Source organism: Monodon monoceros, unplaced genomic scaffold (assembly GCF_005190385.1).
Source record: "Monodon monoceros isolate NGI ecotype Baffin Bay Population unplaced genomic scaffold, NGI_Narwhal_1 Super_Scaffold_1, whole genome shotgun sequence".
Classification (NCBI taxonomy): Eukaryota; Metazoa; Chordata; class Mammalia; order Artiodactyla; family Monodontidae; genus Monodon; species Monodon monoceros.
The window spans coordinates 71328495-71350751 of record NW_021703765.1 but is presented as its reverse complement, the minus strand read 5'-3'; the positions used below and the strand labels follow the sequence as shown (position 1 = coordinate 71350751).

At 38.4% G+C, this 22257-nt stretch overlaps 1 protein-coding gene across 7 annotated transcripts in view; it reads left to right on the top strand.

The window, feature by feature from the left end:
* Positions 1 to 22257, top strand: part of TMEM116 (transmembrane protein 116) — a 126244-nt gene that overhangs the window by 21603 nt on the left and 82384 nt on the right. The gene's annotated exons all lie outside the window — the stretch shown is intronic.

Here is a 22257-nt window from a genome sequence, read left to right as displayed (position 1 = left end):
TATTGTTAAACTTTGAAACAATAGCTTTTATTGTTTTTCCCCATTAAAAAACTACTTATTTATTACAGAAAATTTGGGAAATTCAGAGAAGCAGAAAGATAATTAAAATCACCCAGATATAATCATTCTTTAATATTTTATGTATATTATATATTTCCAGTCTTCTTCTCTTTAGGTATATGCATTTCAGAACAAATAACACATTAATACTTTTGGTAACCTGCTTTTATTATTCAACATAGTGTGACCATATTTCCATGTAATGGAATATATTTCTACATCTTTTGAGATTATTGCATGTTTTTTATTACATTAATAAACATTAACTTTTGGAAATACTACATATGATTATATATCTTTCATAGATTTTATCAATGGATTCACCCACATAGTACCATCAGTATATAATGTTTCTGAGACTTGGGATGTGAAAAAAGTAGAGGTTAATATGCAGTCTGTACTCACTGCTGGATGCTTCCTCTGGGATTTGTTACTAGAGGGGAAATTTGTTTCAGTGTAGTAGGAAAATACTAATATGTAGTTAGTGGTATGAAATCCATGTACTAATATGTTACCTATCTTATATAAATTTATTTATTTTTTTAAACACGTGTGTGGGTTTTTTTTTTTTTTTGGCTATGTTGGGTCTTTGCTTCTGTGCGTGGGCTTTCTCTAGTTGCAACGAGCGGGGGCCACTCTTCATTGTGGTGTGTGGGCCTCTCACTGTCATGGCCTTTCTTGTTGCGGAGCACAAGCTCCAGACGCGCAGGCTCAGTAGTTGTGGCTCACGGGCCTAGTTGCTCCGCGGCATGTGGGATCTTCCCAGACCAGGGCTCGAACCCGTTTCTCCTGCATTGGCAGGCAGATTCTCAACCACTGCGCCACCAGGGAAGCCCCCGTGTGTGGGTTTTTTAAAATTATTTATTTATTTATTTTGGCATTGGGTCTTCGTTGCTGCGCGCAAGATTTCTCTAGCTGTGTCGAGTGGGGGCTACTCTTCATTGCGGTGTGCAGGCTTCTCATTGCTATGGCTTCTCTTGTTGCGGAGACAGGCTCTAGGCGCACGGGCTTCAGTAGTTGTGGTATGCAGGCTCAGTGGCCATGGCTCACGGGCCCAGCCGCTCCGTGGCATGTGGGATCTTCCCAGACCAGGGCACGAACCCGTGTCCCCTGCATCAGCAGGCGGACTCTCAACCACTGCGCCACCAGGGAAACCCTCTAAAGTGTATTTTTTAACCACTTATGTGATGTTTATTAGGCCAGGATTCATTGTGTTATTATTGTAATATCAAGTGTTTTTTAAATCACAGGTGCTTGGTACAGATGTCATAAATAAAGCTCAGGGACTGAGATTATGCTAAAAAACTTCAGCCTTTTGATATTCAGGGTTAACTTGGCAGATTCAGGAGAATATACTATATAAATAATTCTTAGTGAATGTCTACATTATTCTTTAGAAAAGAAAAAAATGTCCAGGTTCTTCCAGATTAAAGTAAAACTTTTAATATTCCCCGTTGCATTTCCTCCTGATAAATTCTGCCAGTTTGGAGGGAAAAAAAATACTATTTTACGTGGCTCTTTTCTTTTTTGTTGTTGTTGTCCAATGTTCTCTCTTTTTTAAAAATTGAAGTATAGTTGATTGACAGTGTTGTGTTAATTTCTGCTGTACAGCAAAGTGATTCAGTTATACATGTATATACCTATTCTTTTTCATATTCTTTTCCATTATGGTTTATTACAGGATATTGAATATACTTCCCTGTGCTATATAGTAGGACCTTGTTGTTTATCTATTTTATATACAGTAGTTTGTATCTGCTATTCCCAAACTCCTAATTTATCCCTCCCCCACCCCCTTTCCCCTTTGGTAGCCATAAGTTTGTTTTCTATGTGTATGAGTCTATTTCTCTTTCATAAGTAAGTTCATTTGTGTCATTTTAGATTCCACACAAATTTGGTATCATATGGTATTTGTTTTTCTCCTTCTGACTTACTTCATTTAGTAAGATAATCTCTACGTCTATCCACGTTGCTGCCAATGGCATTATTTTATTCTTTTTTATGATTGAGTAGTATTCCATTGTGTATATATACCACATCTTCTTTATCCATTCATCTGTCAATGGACATTTAGGTTGCTTCCATGTCTTGGCTATTGTAAATAGTGTTGCTGTGAACATTTGGGTGCATGTATATATATATATATTTTTTTATTATTTTTTTTTATTTTTTTATTTTTTGCGGTACGTGGGCCTCTCACTGTTGTGGCCTCTCCCGTTGTGGAGCACAGGCTCCGGACGTGCAGGCTCAGCGGCCATGGCTCACGGGCCCAGCCGCTCTGTGGCATGTGGGATCTTCCTGGACCGGGGCACGAACTCGTGTCCCCTGCATTGGCAGGCGGACTCTCAACCACTGTGCCACCAGGGAAGCCCTGCATGTATATTTTTAAATTAGAGTTTTGTCCAGATATATGCCCAGGAGTGGGATTGCTGGATGATATGGCAACTCTGTTTTTAGTTTTTTAAGGAACCACCATACTGTTTTCCATAGTGGCTGCACCAGTGTATATCCCCATCAACAGTGTAGGAGGGTTCACTTTCCTCCGTACCCTCTCCAGTATTTGTTATTTGTTGACTTTTTAATGATGGCCATTCTGATCTGTGTGAGGTGGTACCTCATTGTAGTTTTGATTTGCTTTTCTCTAATAATTAGCAGTGTTGAGCACATTTCCATGTGCCTGTTGGCCATCTGTGTGTCTTCTTTGGGGAAATGTCTATTTAGGTCTTCTGCCCATTTTTTGAATGAGTTATTTGGTATTTTGCTATTGAGTTCTGTGAGCTGTTTGTATATTTGGATTAATCCCTTGTCAGTCGCATCATTTGCAAATATTTTCTCCCATTCTGTGGGTTGTATTTTCATTATGTTTATGGTTTCCTTTGCTGTGCAAAAGGTTTTAAGTTTGATTAGGTCCCATTTGTTTATTTTTTGTTTTTATTTTTTTTGCCTTGGGAGACTGACCTAAGAAAACATTGTTAGGATTTATGTCAGAGAATGTTTTGCCTATGTTCTCTTCTAGGAGTTTTATGGTGTCATATCTTATATTTCAGTCTTTAAGACATTTTGAGTTTATTTTTGTGTAGGGGGTAAGGGAGTGTTCTGACTTCACTGATTTACATGTGGGCTGTCTAGCTTTCCCAACACCACTGGCTGAATTATACACTGCATTGTATATTCTTGCCTCCTTTGTTGAAGATTAATTGGCTGTAGGTGTGTTGGTTTATTTCTGGGCTCTCTATTCTGTTCCATTGATCCATACATCTGTTTTTGTGCCAGTACCACACTGTTTGTTTGCTATAGCTTTGTAGTATTTTCTGAAGTCTGGAAGGGTTATGCCTCCAGCTTTGTTCTTTTTCCTCAGGATTCCTTTGGCAATTCTGGGTCTCCTGTGGTTCTATAGAAATTTTAGGATTATTTGTTGTAGTTCTGTAAAAAATGTCATGGGTAATTTGATAGGGATTGCATTAAATCTGTAGATTGCTTTGGGTAGTATGGCCATTTGAACAATATTAGTTCTTCCAATCGAAGCACATGGGATATCTTTCTATTTCTGTGAATCATCTTCAATTTCCTTTATCAGTGTTTTATAATTCTCAGTATATAGGTCTTTCACCTCCTTGGTCAGGTTTATTCCTAAGTATTTTATTATTTTTTTTTGATGTGACTTTAAATGGGATTGTTTTCTTACTTTCTCTTTCTGATACGTCATTGCTTTTTTTTTAAACAGATGAACACTTTATTTATTTATTTATTTATTTATTTATTTATTTATGTCCACGTGTTTCTTCTGGCATCTTAGTTCCCCGACCAGGGATTGAACCCAGGCCCTCAGCAATGAAAGTGCAGAGTCCTAACCACTGGACTGCCAGGGAATTCCCGATACTTCATTGTTAGTGTAAAGAAATGCGACAGATTTCTGTATGTTAATCTTGTATCCTATACCAAGAGTTGCTTCTTCCTAGTCCTGAAAGTGGATTCAGTTTATCTCTCCACTTGGCAAGGTTTCAGAACCTCATTTTTTATACTTTCCTATGGAGAAATATGTTTGATAAGGCAGAAACTTCTCTTGACAAGATAGGTTGACTGTGCTGACCTGTCGAGGCATTAGTGCCTCCTCCCAAAATTGGTCAGAAATTGCCTAGATCTTCTGTTCCAGATGTTTGGCTAGTTATAGGAAAGCCAGAGCTGGTCAGAGAGAATTAACTCAATACAGCCACAGCACCCTTATGCCACTTCACTGAACTGGAACAGAAGAAATCAATCATTTACCAAAAGCTAACAGGCCCAGGAGAGCCGATGAGAAGATAAAATATGCTCCAACTGTACAATCCATTAGAAAAGAAATAGTAGAAAGTACACTGAATCAGAGATTAGGAAATCTTGGTCAATATCAAACCAGAACTGCACTGTATATAGTTCAACACCTCTTTTTTTTTTTTTGCCATGCCACACGGCTTGCGGGATCTCAGTTCCCTGACCAGGGATTGAATCCGGGCCACAGCAGTGAAAGCCAGGAATCCTAACCACTAGGACACCAGAGAACTCCCTCAACACCTCTTCTAAGAGTTAAGGTTCTAACCACCCAGTGAGACCTCTCTTGTCTCTGAAGTCTCTTTTTAAACTGAATAGCACTGAAGCCTGAAACTTTCCAAGTCTGGCTTGAGTATAGTTTTCCACTAGCCCTAGGTAAACAGGCAGAGCCATTTTCTTTTCTTTTTTTTAAATTTTAGTTTTATATTGGAGTATAAGTGATTTACAATGTCATGTTAGTTTCAGGTATACAGCAAAGTGATTCAGTTATACATATACACATATCTATTCTTTTTCAAATTCTTTTCCTGTCTGTCATACAGAGTGAAGTAAGTCAGAAAGAGAAAAACAAATATCATATGTTAATGCATATATGTGGAATCTAGAAGAATGGTACAGATGAACCTATTTGCAGGGCAGGAATAGAGACAGATGTAGAGAGTGGATGTGTGGACACGGCAGGTGGGAATGGGGGTGGGATGAATTGGGAGATTGGGATTGATGTTTATACACTACCATGTGTAAAATAGATAGCTAGTGGGAACCTGCTCTATAACACAGGGAGCTCAGCTTAGTGCCTTGTGGAGACCTAGATGGGTGGCATAGGGGTGGGTGAGAGGGAGGTCCAAGTGGGAGGGGATATATGTATACATATAGCTGATTTACTTCGTTGTACAGCAGAAACTAAGACAACATTGTAAAACAACTATACCCCAATTAAAAAAAATATTTTCCCATATAGGTTATTACAGAGTATTGAGTAGAGTTCCCTTTCTATATAGTAGTGTGTATATGTTAATCCTAACCTCCTAATTTTTCTCTCCCCCCATCTTTCCCCTTTGGTAATCATAAGTTTATTTTCTAAGTCTCTGAGTCTGTTTCCGTTTTGCAAATAAGTTCATTTGTATCATTTTTTTTTTACATTCCACATATAACTGATATCATATATTTGTCTTTCTCTGTCTGGCTTATTTCACTTAGTGTGATAATCTCTAGGTCCATCCATGTTGCTGCAAATGGCATTATTTCATTCTTTTTATGGCTGAGTAATATTCCATTGTATATATGTACCACATCTTCTTTATCCATTCCTCTGTCAATGGACATTTAGGTTGCTTCCGTGTCTTGGCTACTGTAAATAGTGCTGCAGTGAACATAGAGATGCATACGTCTTTTGGAGGTTAATCTCTTGTCAGTCACTTCATTTGCAAATATTTTCTCCCATTCTTTGTGTTGCCTTTTCGTTTTATGATTTCCTTTGCTGTGGAAAGGATTTTAAGTTTAATTAGGCCCCATTTGTTTATTTTTGTTTTTATTTCCGTTACTCTAGGAGACGAATTGAAAAAGATTTTGCTGCAATTTATGTCAAAAAGTGTGCTGCCTATGTTTTCCTCTAGGAGTTTTATAGTATCTGGTCTTACCTTTAGGTCTTTAAACCATTTTGAGTTTATTTTTGTGTATGGTGTTAGAAAATGTTCTAATTTCATTCCCTTACAGTAGCTGTCCAGTTTTCCCAGCACCACTTATTGAAGAGACTATCTTTCCTCCATTGTATATTCTTGCCTCCTTTGTCATAGATTAATTGACCATAGGCGTGTGGGTTTATTTCCAGGCTTTCTATTCTGTTCCATTGATCTATAAGTCTGTCTTTGTGCAATACCATACTATTTTGGTTACTGTAGCTTTATAGTATAGTCTGAAGTCAGGGAACCTGATTCCTCCAGCTCCGTTTTTCTTTCTCAAGATTGCTTTGGCTCCTTAGGGTCTTTTGTGTTTCCGTACAAATTTTAAGATTTTTTTGTTCTAGATCTGCAAAACATGCCATTGGTAATTTGATAGGGATTACATTGAATCTGTGGATTGCTTTGGGTAGTATAGTCATTTTCACAATATTGATTCCTCCAGTCCAAGAGCATAGTATATCTTTCCATCTGTTTGTGTCATCATTGATTTCTTTCATCAGCATCTTATAGTTTTCAGAGACAGGTCTTTTGCCTCCTTAGTAGGTTTATTCCTAGGTATTTTATTCTTTTTGATTTGATGGTAAATGGGATTGTTTCCTTAATTTATCTTTCTGACCTTTCACTGTTAGTGTATAGAAATGCAACAGATTTCTGTGTATTAATTTTGTATCCTGCAACTTTATTGAATTCATTGATGAGCTCTAGTAGTTTTCTCGTAGCATCTTTAGGATTTTCTATGTATAGTATCATGTCATCTGCAAATAGTGACAGTTTTACTTCTTCTTTTCCAACTTGGATTCCTTTTCTTTCTTTTTCTTCTCTGATTGCCATGACTAGGACTTCCAAAACTATGTTGAATAAAAGTGGCGAGAGTGGACATCCTTGTCTTGTTCCTGATCTTAGAGGAAATGCTTTCAGCTTTTCACTGTTGTGTATGATGTTAGCTCTGGGCTTGTCACATATGGCCTTTGTTATGTTGAGTTATGCTCCCTCTATGCCCACTTTCTGGAGAGTTTTTATCATAAATTGATGTTGAATTTTGTCAAAAGCTTTTCCTGCATCTATTGAGATGATCATATGTTTTTTATTCTTCAACTTGTTAATGTGGTGTATCACATTGATTGATTTGAGAATACTGAAAAATCCTTGCATCCCTGGGATAAATCCCACTTGATCATGGTGTATGATCCTTTTATTGTATTGTTGGATTCGGATTGCTAGTACTTAGTTGACGATTTTTACATCTATGTTCATCAGTGATATTGGTCTACGATTTTCTTTTTTTGTGGTATCTTTGTATGGTTTTGGTATCAGGGTGATGGTGGCCTCATAGAATGAGTTTGGGGGTGTTCCTTCCTCTGCAATTTTAAAAAATAGTTTCAGAAGGATACGTGTTAACTGTTCTCTAAATGTTTCATAGAATTCGCCTGTGAGACCATCTGGTCCTGGACTTTTGTTTGTTGGGAGTATTTAAATCACAGTTTTAATTTCAGTACTTGTGATTGGTCTGTTCATATTTTCTGTACCTTCCTGTTGAGTCTTGGGAGATTGTACCTTTCTAAGAATTTGTCCATTTCTTCTAGGTTGTCTATTTTATTGGCATAGAGTTGCTTGTAGTAGTCTCTTATGATCAAAGGATCATTTCTGTGGCGTCCATTGTAACTTCTCCTTTCTCATGTCTAATTTTATAGATTTGAGCCCTCTCCCTTTTTTTCTTAATGAGTCTGGCTAACAGTTTATCAATTTTGTTTATCTTTTCAAAGAACAAGCTTTCAGTTTCATTGATCTTTTGTATTGTTTTCTTCATCTCTATTTCATTTATTTCTGCTCTGCTCTTTAGGATTTTTTCCTTCTACTAACTTTGGGTTTTCTTTGTTCTTCTTCCTCTAGTTGCTTTAGGTGTAAGTTAGCTTGTTTATTTGAGATTTTTCTTGTTTACTGAGGTAAGATTGTATTACTATAAACTTCCATCTTAGAACTGCTTTTGATGTGTCACATAGGGTTTTTTTTTTTGCAAAAAAAAAAAAAACCCAGGTAAGATTTATTTACACAACACTGTAAAGCAACTATACTCCAATTAAAAAAAAAAGATTTATTTAACGTGGTAGGCGTGCTTGCCTGTTCATAAGTTCATTCCAGTCTGGAACACAGGAGAATAATGCTACTAGCATATCTGCTGCACCATTTAATCCATTCCTTTCCTTTATTTTTAACTGGGTTAAGACTGAAAATCCTAGTTCACACAAACTAGTTGTTGTGAATGGTAATAATAGCAGGATACTCTTTCGACTTATCAAAGGGAAGTCTTCCTTTATCTTAATCCAAAATGCTGATAAACTTAGTGTTTTATAATCATTCTTCAATGTATATGAAGAACTGAGCTGCAATAATTCATTTTCTTCTTCCGGCACCAAGTTTAACTCAATTATTGATTCTGGGTTTCAAAAAGCAAACGGATCTTTTATGCAACAATTCTGTCTTAATGTTTCAAATTTCTCTTCTGAGAATAAATGGTTAAAAGTTTGACATAGAGAAGTGAGATGCAACAATATCTCTAGTTTTATTTCTTCCAAAATGTTTTCATTAACAACATTCTCTTCAATGTGCTGCAAAAACCTTGGAAACATGTAGTAGCTAGGACGGTTGCTTTTAAGCCTCACTTGCCACAACAATAATGCCTTCTGGAGTCCTTAGATATGTTCGGCATGTTGGAATATATCACTGTTTTTCCCCTGTAGCTTTAAACGTAGTTCATTAAAGATTCCAAAAATATCAGTTAAATATGGCAGTTTCGTTACCCAAATATCATCCTCAAAAATAGTTGCCAAATGAGATTTCTTTTCAATGTGAAAAACGTGGATCTCATTCCTGAGTTCGTAAACACTGCTTAGTATTTTCCCTTGTGACAACCAACGAACTTTGGTATGATACAGTAAGTGGGTATAATTAGCTCCAATCTCCGAATAAAATGTTTCAAGAATTCGGCTATTTAGTGAGCTTCCTTTAATAAAGTTAACAACTTTCACTGCATTTTTCAGTACTTCCATGAGCTTCTGTGGAATCTCTCTGGATGCTAACGCTTCACGATGTATAAAACAGTGACTCCACGCAGCACTAGTAACTTGTAGCAACTTTTTAATTACTCTGCTCTGTTTTCCAGTTATGTTTGCTGTTCCATCACTTGTAATTCCTTTGCAGTTTTTCCAGTTTAATTTATACTGACCAACAATGCACCTTTCTAATTCTGTGAAAATATCTAATCCACTTAGGTGTGAGGTTAAGTTTAAACAACACAAAAAATCCTCCATAAAATCGCCTTGCCACGCATATCTGACATAGACTAAAAGTGCTGTGCAGCTTCCAGTATCCGTGATTTCATCAAGCTGGATTGCAAAGTCTATTGCCGACTGTAACTGAATAATAAGCATTGCCTCTAAATGTTCCGCAACCGTACAAATTTGAAGAGATACTATGTTATCACTAGGAATAGTTTTTAATTTATCAGCAGATTTATCGTAAAAAATTGTATGCACCATATCCAGACATGCTGGAAGAATAATTTTTTCAGCATCTGTGTGAGCCATGTTCTCTTTTGCCACACGATATGCAACTAAATATGATGATAATAATGTTTTCTCACTAACAGTAGTAGAGCAACTAAGAAATTGTGTTGATGACTTTACATCTATTTTCTTTCTTTGGAAGTATTCAAGAGGCTTATCAATAAGTTCAGCATGCTGTGTTTCTAAGTACCTTTTTAATTTTGAAGGTTTTAAGCTTTCATTTGCAAGAATATTACAAATAACACACTGAGGACTGTCATTTTCAAAGGGTTTTTCACATTTGATAAAACCATATTTTAAACAATCTTCATTATAATGTCTTGCAGTTATGTTTTTCTTTTTGAAATGTGGCTCAAACGAAGTTGATGTTTGCAGATTAGAGTCAACATTTTTCTCTATATTGTCACTATTCATACTTCGAGATCCAGCAATAGAACTTGAACATGTTTCTGCATATTTCACTTCATTATTCCTCTTTCTTTTAAAAAAGAAATGATCCATTTTAAAAGCAACTTTGAAAAGAGGCAATTATAATATTTGCCATTAACTATAATTGCCGTTCATGTATATATATATATTTATATATATATATATATTTTTATAGCCTAGATAACATCTTTCCAAAAAATGCAGTTTGCAGCTGAATCTCAGTGGAACATCTCAGACTTTATATCCAGTTGCAAGTCATGGTAATATATAAACTAGATTGCACATCAACCTGTTATTATGAAAACCAAGTAAGACATCAGCAGACAAATGACTGAAAAAGCATTTCTTAGGCAATCAATGTACATTCTATTCCTCATATCCCCTCCATCAAATATCTTTCCACATATTGAAACTGACCTTAGTATTCCTTGCAAGGTGTAAAATTCTGGCAAAGGATTCATGCAAAGCACTCTGATATTTTATTTTGTTTTTAAAAATGTCCGTTGTGACTCACAAAATTGATTTCATGACCTACTAAATGGGTCACATGCATAATGTGAAAAACACTGATATAGAGACATTTTCCTCTTTTGTGTTACTGGGTTGACTACGTCTGCTTGATGATCAAAGAAACTAGCTGATCTGCTAAACTGTTAGCTGATACAGGAACTTTCTTGAAGTCGTAGGTATATATCATTCCTGATTTTCATTCCTGATACTTTTTTTTTTTTTTTTGCGGTATGCGGGCCTCTCACTGTTGTGGCCCCTCCCACTGTGGAGCACAGGCTCCGGACGCGCAGGCCCAGCAGCCATGGCTCACGGGCCCAGGGGATCCTCCCGGACTGGGGCACGAACCCGTGTCCCCTGCATCAGGAGGTGGACTCTCAAACACTGCGCCACCAGGGAAGCCCCCTGATACTTTTTGATGGGAAGGATTTTTAAGAGTGCCAGTATGGTCTGATCTCGTGAGGTTCCAATGAGGTTTTCCATGGCTAGGTCAACTATAAGGTTGGAGCTGGTGACATATTTTTAGAACAGTCTTGGAATGCATCCTTGACCTCTAGCCCAGCACCGTGAACCTCGCTCCTTGCCTGCCGACCTGTGGTGCCTTGCCTCCCATTCCCTGCACAACACCACTTCCACTTTCACCTTGGCGCCCAGAGAAATGCTGCTTCCAGCCAGAGAAGGGCTGGCTCCATCGCATAGGTTTTGGATCATCATGCTTTCATTTTCATTTATCTCTAGGGGTTTTTTTGTTTTTGTTTTTGTTTTGCGGTACGCGGGCTTCTCACTGTTGTGGCCTCTCCCATTGCGGAGCACAGGCTCCGGACGCGCAGGCTCAGCGGCCATGGCTCACGGGCCCAGCCGCTGCGCGGCATGTGGGATCTTCCCGGACCGGGGCACGAACCCGTATCCCCTGCATTGGCAGGCGGACTCTCAACCACTGCGCCACCAGGGAAGCCCTCTAGGTATTTTTTTTATTTCCTCTTTGATTTCTTCAGTGATCCATTGATTGTTTAGTAGCATATTTTTAGCCTCTACATGTTTGTGTTTTCTACAGTTTTTTTTTTTTCTTCTAGTTGATTTCTAATCTCATAGCATTGTGGTCGGAAAAGATGCTTGGTATGATTTCAGTTTTCTTAAATTTACTGAGGCTTGCTTTATGGCCCAGCATGTGATCTATCCTGGAGAATGTTCCATGTGCAGTTGAAAAGAATGTGTATTCTGCTACTTTCGGATGGAATGCTCTATTAATATCATTTAAGTCTGTCTGGTCTAATGTGTCATTAAAGGCCTGTGTTAGCTTATTGATTTTCTGTGTGGATGATCTGTTCTTTGATGTAAGTGGGGTATTTCAGTCCCTCACTATCAATTTCTCCTTTTTTGGCTCATTTGGTGGGTGCATATATATTTACAACTGTTATATCTTCTTCTTGGATTGATCCCTTGATCATTATGTAGTGTCATTCTTTGTCTCTTGTAACAGTCTTTAAAGTCTGTTTTGTCTGATATGAGTATTGCTACTCCAGCTTTCTTTTGCTTTCCATTTGCATGGAATACCTTTTTCTATCCCCTCACTTTCTGTCTGTGTGTCCCTGGATCTGAAGTGGGCCTCTTGTAGACAACATGTATATGGGTCTTGTTTTTTGTATCCATTCAGCCAGTCTATATCTTTTGGTTGGAGCATTTAATCCATTTACATTTAAGGTAATTACCAATATGTATGTTCTTATTGCTATTTCATTAACTGTTTTGGACTTGTTTTTGTAGGTCTTTTTCCTTCCCTTCCTCTATTGTTCTCTTCTCTTGTGACTTGATGACTATCTTTAGTGTTGTGTTTGGATTCCTCTTTCTTTTTAGTGTGTATATCTATTGTAGATTTTTGGTTTGAGCTTACTAGGAGCTTTTGATATAGTAGTCTACGTATATAAAAGATTGTTCTAAGTTGCTGGTCTCTTTATTTCAAATAAATCTCCAATATCCTGCATTTGTACTCTCCTCTTCTCATGATTGCTGGCTTTGTTTATGGATGATTTCCTAACTTTACTGTATGTTTCCATTTACTGGTGAGATTTCCCATTTGTAGTTTTCTTATTTCTAGTTGTGGCTTTTTCTTTTCAACCTAGATAAGTTCCTTTAGCATTTGTTGTAAAGCTGTTTTGGTGGTGCTGAATTCTTAGCTTTTGCTTGTCTGTAAAGCTTTTGACTTCTCCCTTGAATCTGAATGAGAGCCTTGCTGGGTAGAGTATTCTTGGTTGTAGCTTTTTCCTTTTCATCACTTTAAATATATCATGCCACTCCCTTCTGGCCTGCAGAGTTTCTGCTGAAAAATCAACTTATAACCTTATGGGGATCCCCTTGTATGTTATTTGTTGCTTTTCCCTTGTTGCTTTTAATATTTTCTCTTTTTCTTTAATTTTTGGTTAGTTTGATTACTGTGTGTCTCAGCATGTTCCTCCTTGGGTTTATCCTGTATGGGACTCTCTGCGCTTCCTGGACTTGAGTGAGTGTTTTGTTTCCCACGTTAGGGAAGTTTTCAGCTATTATCTCTTACAATATTTTCTCAGGCCCTTTCTCTCTATCTTCTCCTCTGGGGCCCCTATGCTACAGATGTTGGTGTATTTAATGTTGGTCTCTCAAACTGTCCTCATTTCTTTTCATTCTTTTTTCTTTAGTCTGTTCCATGTCAGTGTTTCCACCATTCTGTCTTCCAACTCACTTACCTGTTCTTTTGCCTCATTTATTCTGCTATTGATTCCTTCTACAGTATTTTTCATTTCAGTTATTGTATTGTTCAACTCTGTTTGTTCAGTGTATCTTGTAGCTCTTTGTTAAACATTTCTTGTATCTTCTCCATCTGTGCCTCCATTCTTTTTCTGATATCTTGGATCATCTTTACTGTCATTACTCTGAATTCTTTTTCAGGTAGATTTCCTATCTCCGCTTCACTTAGTTTTTCTTCTGGGGTTTTATCTTGTTCCTTTGTCTGGAACATATTCCTCTGCTGTCTCATTTTGTCTGACTTTCTGTGTTTGCTGCCTCTGTTCTGCAGGTTGCAAGATTGTAGTTCCTCTTGCTTTTGGTGCCTGCCCTCTGGTGGGTGAAGCTGGTCTAAGAGGCTTGTGCAGGCTTCCTGGTGGGAGGGACTGCTCCTTGCCCACTGGTGGGTGGAGCTGGGTCTTGTCTCTTTGGTGGACATGGCCATTTCAAGGGGTGTGTTTAGACGTGGCTGTGGGCTCAGGAAGACTTAGGCAGCCTGTCTGCTGATGGGTGGGGCTGCATTCCCACCCTGTTGGTTGTTTGGCCTGAGACATCCCAGCACTGGAGCCTATAGGCTGTTGGGTGGGGCCAGGTCTTGGTGTCAAAATGGCAGCCTTCAGGAGAGCTCATACCAATGAATATTCCCCATTACCACCTGTGTCCTTGTCCCCACAGTGAGCCACAGCCACCCCTGAAAGGAGAGCTGCCTTTTTCTTCCCTCTCCTGATTGGGATCCAGGGGAAAAGGGTGGATTGAGAGACCCTTGTTTCTTCCCTTTTCACCTGTCTATAGAGTGGAAATTTCCATTCAGAGTCATTTTTTTATATAGCCAGTCTGGATCTTCTGATAATCCATTACTATTTACCTATTTAACTTGAGAGCACACCCAGGCATCAGTTTTACAGAATCAAAGTTTCCTAGCACTACTTATGAGATCATAACTAGTTAGTTAGTTAAGAGATCACCTTGAGTCTGGTACCATAGCTAAATTTCTCCTTAGACAAATTCAGATGAAAATATTTTAAGTAGGTCTTTAGGACCTAACCTTCACCTTTACACTACTCAGTAAGAATTGTTTAAGAATACTTTCTATTTTCTCCACTTTTGAGCTGGGAATTAGATGATATAATTGATTGTTCTATTATTACATTAAAAAGCTAAAGGAAAACTTTCTCTACTCACAACATTTCTGACACCAAATGTGTTGTTCCCAACCAACCAGTTCCTCAATTCTCCAGACACCAAATGAGTATCCTGCAGTTCAGGTCTGACACTAACTACCTGGAGTTAGCACAGATCCCACAGGTTAAGGGTTCAGTCCCACAAGACTGGTCTCCACTTCAGACACCAATTGCAAGAAGTGGGTGCCCAGGTTACCCTCTCTTCTGTCCAACTTGGCTACAAATCAGGGTTCCCATGACCCCATCCTAAGGTTTGGTAATTTGCTATTAATAATATAATTATAATGGCTCACAGAACTCAGGGAAATACTTAACATTTACCAGTTTATTATAAAGAATATAATGAAGGATACAGATGAATAGCCAGATGAAGAGAGAGATACGGGACTTCCCTGGTGGTGCAGTGGTTAAGAATCCACCTGCCAATGCAGGAAACATGGGTTTGAGCCCTGGTCCAGGAACATCCCACATGCCGCAGAGCAACTAAGCCTGTGTACCACAAGTACTGAGCCTGCGCTCTAGAGCCCATGAGCCACAACTACTGAGCCCACTTGCCACAACCACTGAAGCCCATGTGCCTAGAGCCTGTGTTCCGCAGCAAGAGAAGCCACTGCAATCAGAAGCCTGCCCACTGCAACAAAGGGTAGCCCCTGCTCACCGCAACTAGAGAAAGCCTGTGCGCAGGAACGAAGACCCAATGCAGCCAAAAATAATAAGTTTATAAATAAATACATTTTTTTAAAAAGAGAGAGAGGGCGAGGTCCAAAAGGGTCCTTAGCACAGGAGCTTCTGTCCCCATGGAGTTGAGGTGGGCCACCCTCCTGGCACACAGATGTCTTCACCAACCCAGAAGCTTTCCGAATTCCACTGTTATAGAGATTTTTATTGAGTCTTCATCATGTGGGCATGATGAATTATTAACTCAATTTCCAATCTCTCTCCCCTCCCCGGAGGATTGGGCATAGGGCTGAAAGTTCCAAGCCTCTGATTATGGCTTGATCTGTTTGGTGACCAGCCCCAATCCTGAAGCTAGCCAGGAGCCTACCACGAATCGCCTCATTAGAACAAAAGACACTCCTGTCACCCAGGAAATTCCAAGGGTTTTTGAGCTCTGTGTCAGCAACCAGGGACAGAGACCAAAATGTATATTTCTTTCTTCTTTTTTTTTAATCTTTTTTTTAACATCTTTATTGGAGTATAATTGCTTTACAATGGTGTGTTAGTTTCTGCTTTATAACAAAGTGAATCAGCTATACATATACATATATCCCGATATCTCTTCCCTCTTGTGTCTCTCTCCCTCCCACCCTCCCTACCCCACCCCTCTAGGTGGTCACAAAGCACTGAGCTGATCTCCCTGTGCTATGCGGCTGCTTCCCACTAGCTATCGGTTTTACATTTGGTAGTGTATATATGTCCATGCCACTCTATATATGTCCATGCCGCTTTCTCACTTTGTCCCAGCTTACCCTTATATTTCTTATTATGTCACAAAAGCAAACCCAAACTTGACTCTTTTCTCTTTTTCCATGTTATTGGAGCATCCTAGTACCTAATTTAATATTCTTTAGAAACCTGGATATCAAGGCAGAAATACTTACTTCCCTAAAAAAGGAATATTTTCATCATTTAGGTTTTTCTTTTTAATAGATATTTATTGGAATATAATTGCTTCACAATACTGTGTTAGTTTCTGTTGTACAACAAAGTGAATCACCCATAGGCATACACATGTCCCTATATCCCCTCGCTCTTGAGCCTCCCTCCCATCCTCCCTATCCTACCCCTCTAGGTCATCACAAAGCACTGAGCTGATCTCCCTGTGCTAACACCTGCTTCCCACTAGCTAACTATTTTACATTCAGTAGTGTATATATGTTGATGCTACTCTCACTTTGCCCCAGTTTCCCCCTCCCACCCTGTGTCCTCAAGTCCATTCTCTATGTCTATTTCTTTATTCCTGCCCTGCAACTAGGTTCATCAGTACCATTTTTTTTTTAGATTCCATATATATGCATTAGAATACAGTATTTGTTTTTCTCTTTCTGACTTACTTCACTCTGTATGACAGACTCTAGGTCCATCCACCTCACTACAAATAATTCAATTTCGTTTCTTTTCATGGCTGAGTGATATTGCATTTTATATATGTGCCACATCTTCTTTATCCATTCATCTGTCGGTGGACATTTAGGTTAGTTCCATGTCCTGGCTGTTGTAAATAGTGCTGTGATGAACATTGTGGTACATGTCCCTTTTTGAATTATGGTTTTCTCAGGGTATATGCCCAGTAGTGGGATTGCTGGGTCATATGGTACTTCTATTTTTAGTTGTTTAAGGAACCTCCATACTGTTTTCCACTGTGGTTCTATCAATTTACATTCTCACCAACAGTGCAGGAGGGTTCCCTTTTCACCACACCCTTTCCAGCATTTATTGTTTCTAGATTTTTTGATAATGGCCATTCTGACTGGTGTGAGGTGATACCTCATTGTAGTTTTGATTTGCATTTCTCTAATAATTAGTGATGTTGAGCATCTTTGCATGTGGCCATCTGTGTGTTGGCCATCTGTGTGTCTTCCTTGGTGAAATATCTATTTAGGTCTTCTGCCCATTTTTTAACTGGATTGTTTGTTTTTTTGTTATTGAGCTCCATGAGCTGTTTGTATGTTTTGAGATTAATCCTTTGTCTGTTGTTTCATTTGCACATATTTTCTCCCATTCTGAGGGCTGTCTTTTTGTCTTGTTTATGGTCTCCTTTGCTGTGAAAAAGCTTTTAAGTTTAATTAAGTCCCATTTGTTTATTTTTATTTTTATTTCTCTTAGGGAGGTGGGTCAAAAAAGATCTTGCTGTGGTTTATGTCAAAGAGTGTTTTTCCTATGTTTTCCTCTAAGAGTTTTATATTGTCTGGTCTTACATTTAGGTCTTTAATCCATTTGGAGTTTACTTTTGTGTATGGTGTTAGGTAGTGTTTTAATTGCATTCTTTTACATGTAGCTGTCCAGTTTTCCCAGCACCACTTATTGAAGAGGCTGTCCTTTCTCCATTGTATGTTCTTGCCTCCCTTGTCGTAAATTAGGTGACCATCTGTGCATGGGTTTATCTCTGGGCATTCTATCCTGTACCATTGATCTACATTTCTGTTTTTGTGTCAGTACCATACTGTCTTTGATTACTGTAGGTTTGTGGTATAGTTTGAAGTCGGGGAGCCTGATTCCTGCAACTCCATTTTTCTTTCTCAAGATTGCTTTGGGTACTCGGGGTCTTTTTTGTTTCCATATGAATTGTAAAATTTTTTGTTCTAATTCTGTGAAGAATGCCATTCGTAGTTTGATAGGGATTGCATTGACTCTGTAAGTTGCTTTGGGTAGTATAGTCATTTGCACAATATTGATTCTTCCAATCCAAGAACATGGTATAATCCTCCATCTGTTTATGTCATCTTCGATTTCTTTCATCAGTGTTTTATAGTTTTATGAGTACAAGTCTTTCGCCTCCTTAGGCAGGTTTATTCCTAAATATTTTATTTTTTTTGTTGCAATGGTAAATGGGAGTGTTTCCTTAATTTCTCTTTCTGATTTTTCATTTGTCAGTGTATAGGAATTCCAGAGATTTCTGTGCATTAATTTTGTATTCTGCAACCTTACCAAATTCATTGATTAGTTCTAGTAGTTTTCTGGTGGCATCTTTAGGATTACCTATGTATAGTATCATGTCATCAGCAAGCAGTGACAGTTTTACTTCTTCTTTTCCAATTTGTATACCTTTTATTTCTTTTTCTTCTCTGATTGCCATGGCTAGGACTTCCAAAACTATGTTGAATAAGAGTGGCGAGAGTGGACATCCTTGTCCTGTTCCTGATCTTAGTGGAAATGCTTTCAGTTTTTCACCATTGAGTGTGATGCTTGCTGTGGGCTTGTCACATATGGCCTTTATTATGTTGAGGTAGTTTCCCTCTTAGGCCCATTTTCTGGAGAGATTTTTATCATAAATGGGTGCTGAATTTTGTCAAAAGCTTTTTCTGCATCTATTGATATGATCATATGGTTTTATTCCTTAATTTGTTAATGTGGCGTATCACATTGATTGATTAGTGTATATTGAAGAATCCTTGCATCCCTGGGGTAATCCCACTTGATCATGGTATGATGTATGATGGTATGATGTACCATGGTATGGTGTATGATGCTTTGAAAGTGCTGTTGGATTCTGTTTGCTAGTATTTTGTTCAGGATTTTTGCATCTATGTTCATCAGTGATATTGGTCCATAATTTTCTTTTTTGTGATATCTTTTTCTGGTTTTGGTATCAGGGTGATGGTGGCTTTGTCAAATGAATTTTGGAGTGTTTCTCCCTTTGCAATTTTTTGGAAGAGTTTGAGAAGGATTGGTGTTAGCTGTTCTCTAAATGTGTGATAGAATTCGCCTGTGAAGCCATCTGGTCCTGGACTTTTGTTTTTTGGAAGATTTTTAATTACGATTTCAATTTCATTACTTGTGATAGGTCTGTTTATATTTTCTAATTCTTCCTCGTTCAGTCTTGGAAAATTGTACCTTTCCAAAAATTTGTCCATTTCTTTGTGGTTGTCCATTTTATTGGCATATTGTTGTTTGTAGTAGTCTCTTATAATCCTTTTTATTTCTGCAGTGTCAGTTGTGATTTCTCCTTTTTCATTTCTAATTTTATTGATTTGCGTCCTCTCCCTTTTTTTCTTGATGAGTCTGGCTAAGGCTTTATCAGTTTTCTTTACCTTCTCAAAAAACCAGCTTTTAGTTTTATTGATCTTTGCTATTGTTTTCTTCATTTTTATTTCATTTATTTCTGCTCTGATCTTTATGACTTCTGTCCTTCTACTGTCTTTGGGTTTTCTTTGTTCTTCTTTCTCTAGTTTTTTAAAAAAATTTATTTATTTATGGCCACGTTGTGTCTTCGTTGCTGTGCACGGGCTTCTCATTGTGGTGGCTTCTGTTGTTGCAGAGCATGGGCTTTAGACGCGCGGGCTTCAGTAGCTGTGGCTCAAAGGCTCTAGGGCACAGGCTCAGTAGTTGTGGCGCACAGGCTTAGTTGCTCCACGGCATGTGGGATCTTCCCGGACCAGGGCTCAAACCCGTGTCTCCCGCACTGGCAGGCGGATTCTTAACCACTGCGCCACCAGGGAAGCCCTCTCTAGTTGTTTTAAGTGTAAGGTTAGATTGTTTATTTGAGATGTTTCTTGTTTCTTGAGGTGAGATTGAATTGTTATAAATTTCCCTCTTTGAACTGCTTTTGCTGCATCCCATAGGTTTTGGGTCGTTGTGTTTTTGTTGTCATTTGTTTCTATGTATTTTTAAATTTCTTCTTTGATTTCTTCAGTGATCTCTTGGTTATTTAGTATCACACTGTTTATCCTCCATGTATTTTTGTTTTTTACAGTTTTTTTCCTGTAATTGATTTCCAGTGTCATAGCGTTGTGGTCAGAAAAGATGCTTGATACTATTTCAATTCTCTTAAATTTTCCGAGGCTTGATTTGTGACCCAAGATGTGATCTATCCTGGAGAATGTTCTGTGTGCACTTGGGAAGGAAATGTATCAGCGACTTTGGGGTGGAATGTTCTATAAATATCAGTTAGAACTATCTGATCTATTGTGTCATTTAAAGTTTGTGTTTCCTTATTTATTTTCTGTTTGGATGATCTGTCCACTGCTGTAAGTGGGGTATTAAAGTCCCCTACTATTATTGTGTTACTGTCGATTTCTCCTTTCATGGTTGTTAGCATTTGCCCTATTTATTGAGGTGCTCCAATGTTGGGTGCATAAACATTTATAATTGTTATAGCTTCTTCTTGGATTGATCCTTTGATCATTATGTAGTGTCCCTCCTTATCTCTTGTAACAGTCTTTTTTTAAAGTGTATTTTATGTGATACGAGTATTGCTGCTCCAGCTTTCTTTTGATTTACATTTGCATGGAATATCTTTTTCCATCCCTTCACTTTCATTCTGTATGCATCCCTAGGTGTGAAGTGGGTCTCTTGTAGACAGCATATATATGGGTCTTGTTTTTGTATCCATTCAGCCAGTCTGTGTCTTTTGGTTGGGGCATTTAATCCATTTATTCAAGGTTATTATTGATATGTATGTTCCTGTTACCATTTTCTTAATTGTTTTGGGTTTGTTTTTGAGGGTCTTTTTCTTCTCCTGTGGTTCCTGCCTAGAGAAGTTTATTTAGCATTTGTTGTAAAGCTGGTTTGGTGGTGCTGAGTTCTCTTAGCTTTTGCTTGTCAAAAAGCTTTTGACATCTCCATCGAATCTGAATGAAATCTTTGCTGTGTAGAGTAATCTTGGTTATAGGTTTTTCTCTTTCATCACTTTAAGTATATCATGCCACTCCCTTCTGGCTTGCAGAGTTTCCACTGAAAAATCGTCTGATAACCATATGGGGGTTCCTTTGTATGTTATTTTCTGTTTTTCCCTTGCTGCTTTTTTTTTTTTTTTTGCAGTACGCGGGCCTCCCACTGTTGTGGCCTTTCCCGTTGTGGAGCACAGGCTCCGGACGCACAGGCCCAGTGGCCATGGCTCACGGGTCTAGCCGCTCTGCGGCATGTGGGATCTTCCTGGACTGGGGCATGAACCCACGTCCCCTGCATCGGCAGGCGGACTCCCAACCACGGCGCCACCAGGGAAGCCCTCCCTTGCTGCTTTTAATATTTTTTCTTTGAATTTAATTTTTGTTAGTTTGATTAATATGTGTCTTGGTGTGTTTTTCCTAGGGTTTATCTTGCATGGGACTCTCTGTGCTTCCTGGACTTGGGTGACTATTTCCTTTCCCATGTTAGGGAAGTTTTCGACTATAATCTCTTCAAATATTTTCTCAGACCCTTTTTTTTTCTCTTCTTCTTCTGGGACCCCTATAATTCTAATGTTGGTGCATTTAGTGTTGTCCCAGAGGTCTCTGAGATTGTCTTCAATTCTTTTCATTCTTTTTTCTTTATTCTGCCCCTCAGCAGTTATTTCCACCATTGTGTCTTCCAGCTCAGTTATTCGTTTCTGCCTCAGTTATCCTGTTATTGATTCCTTCTAGTGTATTTTTCATTTCAGTTATTGTGTTGTTCATGTCTGTTTGTTTGTTCTTTAGTTCTTCTAGATGTTTGTTAAATTTTTCTTGTATTTTCTCAATCCTTCCATTCTGTTTCTGAGATTCTGGATCATCTTTACTATTATTATTCTGCATTCTTTTTCAGGTAGATTGCCTATTTTCTCTTCATTTATTTGGTCTTGTAGGTTTTAACTTTGCTCCTTCATCTGTGACGTATTTTTTTGCCATCTCATTTTTTTTTTATGAGTGGCATTGTGTTCCTGTTTTATTGGTTGTTTGGCCTGAGGCTTCTAGCACTGGGGTTTGTAGGCTGTTGGGTAGAGCTGGGTCTTGGTGCTGAGATGAGAACCTCTGTGAGACCTCACTCCAATGAATATTCCCTGGTTCTGAGGTTCTCTGTTAGTCCAGTGGTTCGGACTCAGAGCTCCCAGCTCAGGAATTTACCCCCGACCCCAGGCTCACGAACCAAGATCCCACAAGCCACGTGGGGTGGCAAAAAAAACAATACCAAAGTAAAAAGTAAGATTAGACTAGGAAACTAACAGACATGATAGAAAGAATGTAAAAATAAAAATATAGGTGAATCACAACCGGAAGGTACATCAGTACCACAATAGTAAAAAAGAGGAGGAGGAAAATAAAAGAAAAAAAAAAGGGCGAGGTTTGGGTGGTGGGCAGGGCCAATGCTTAGGACCCC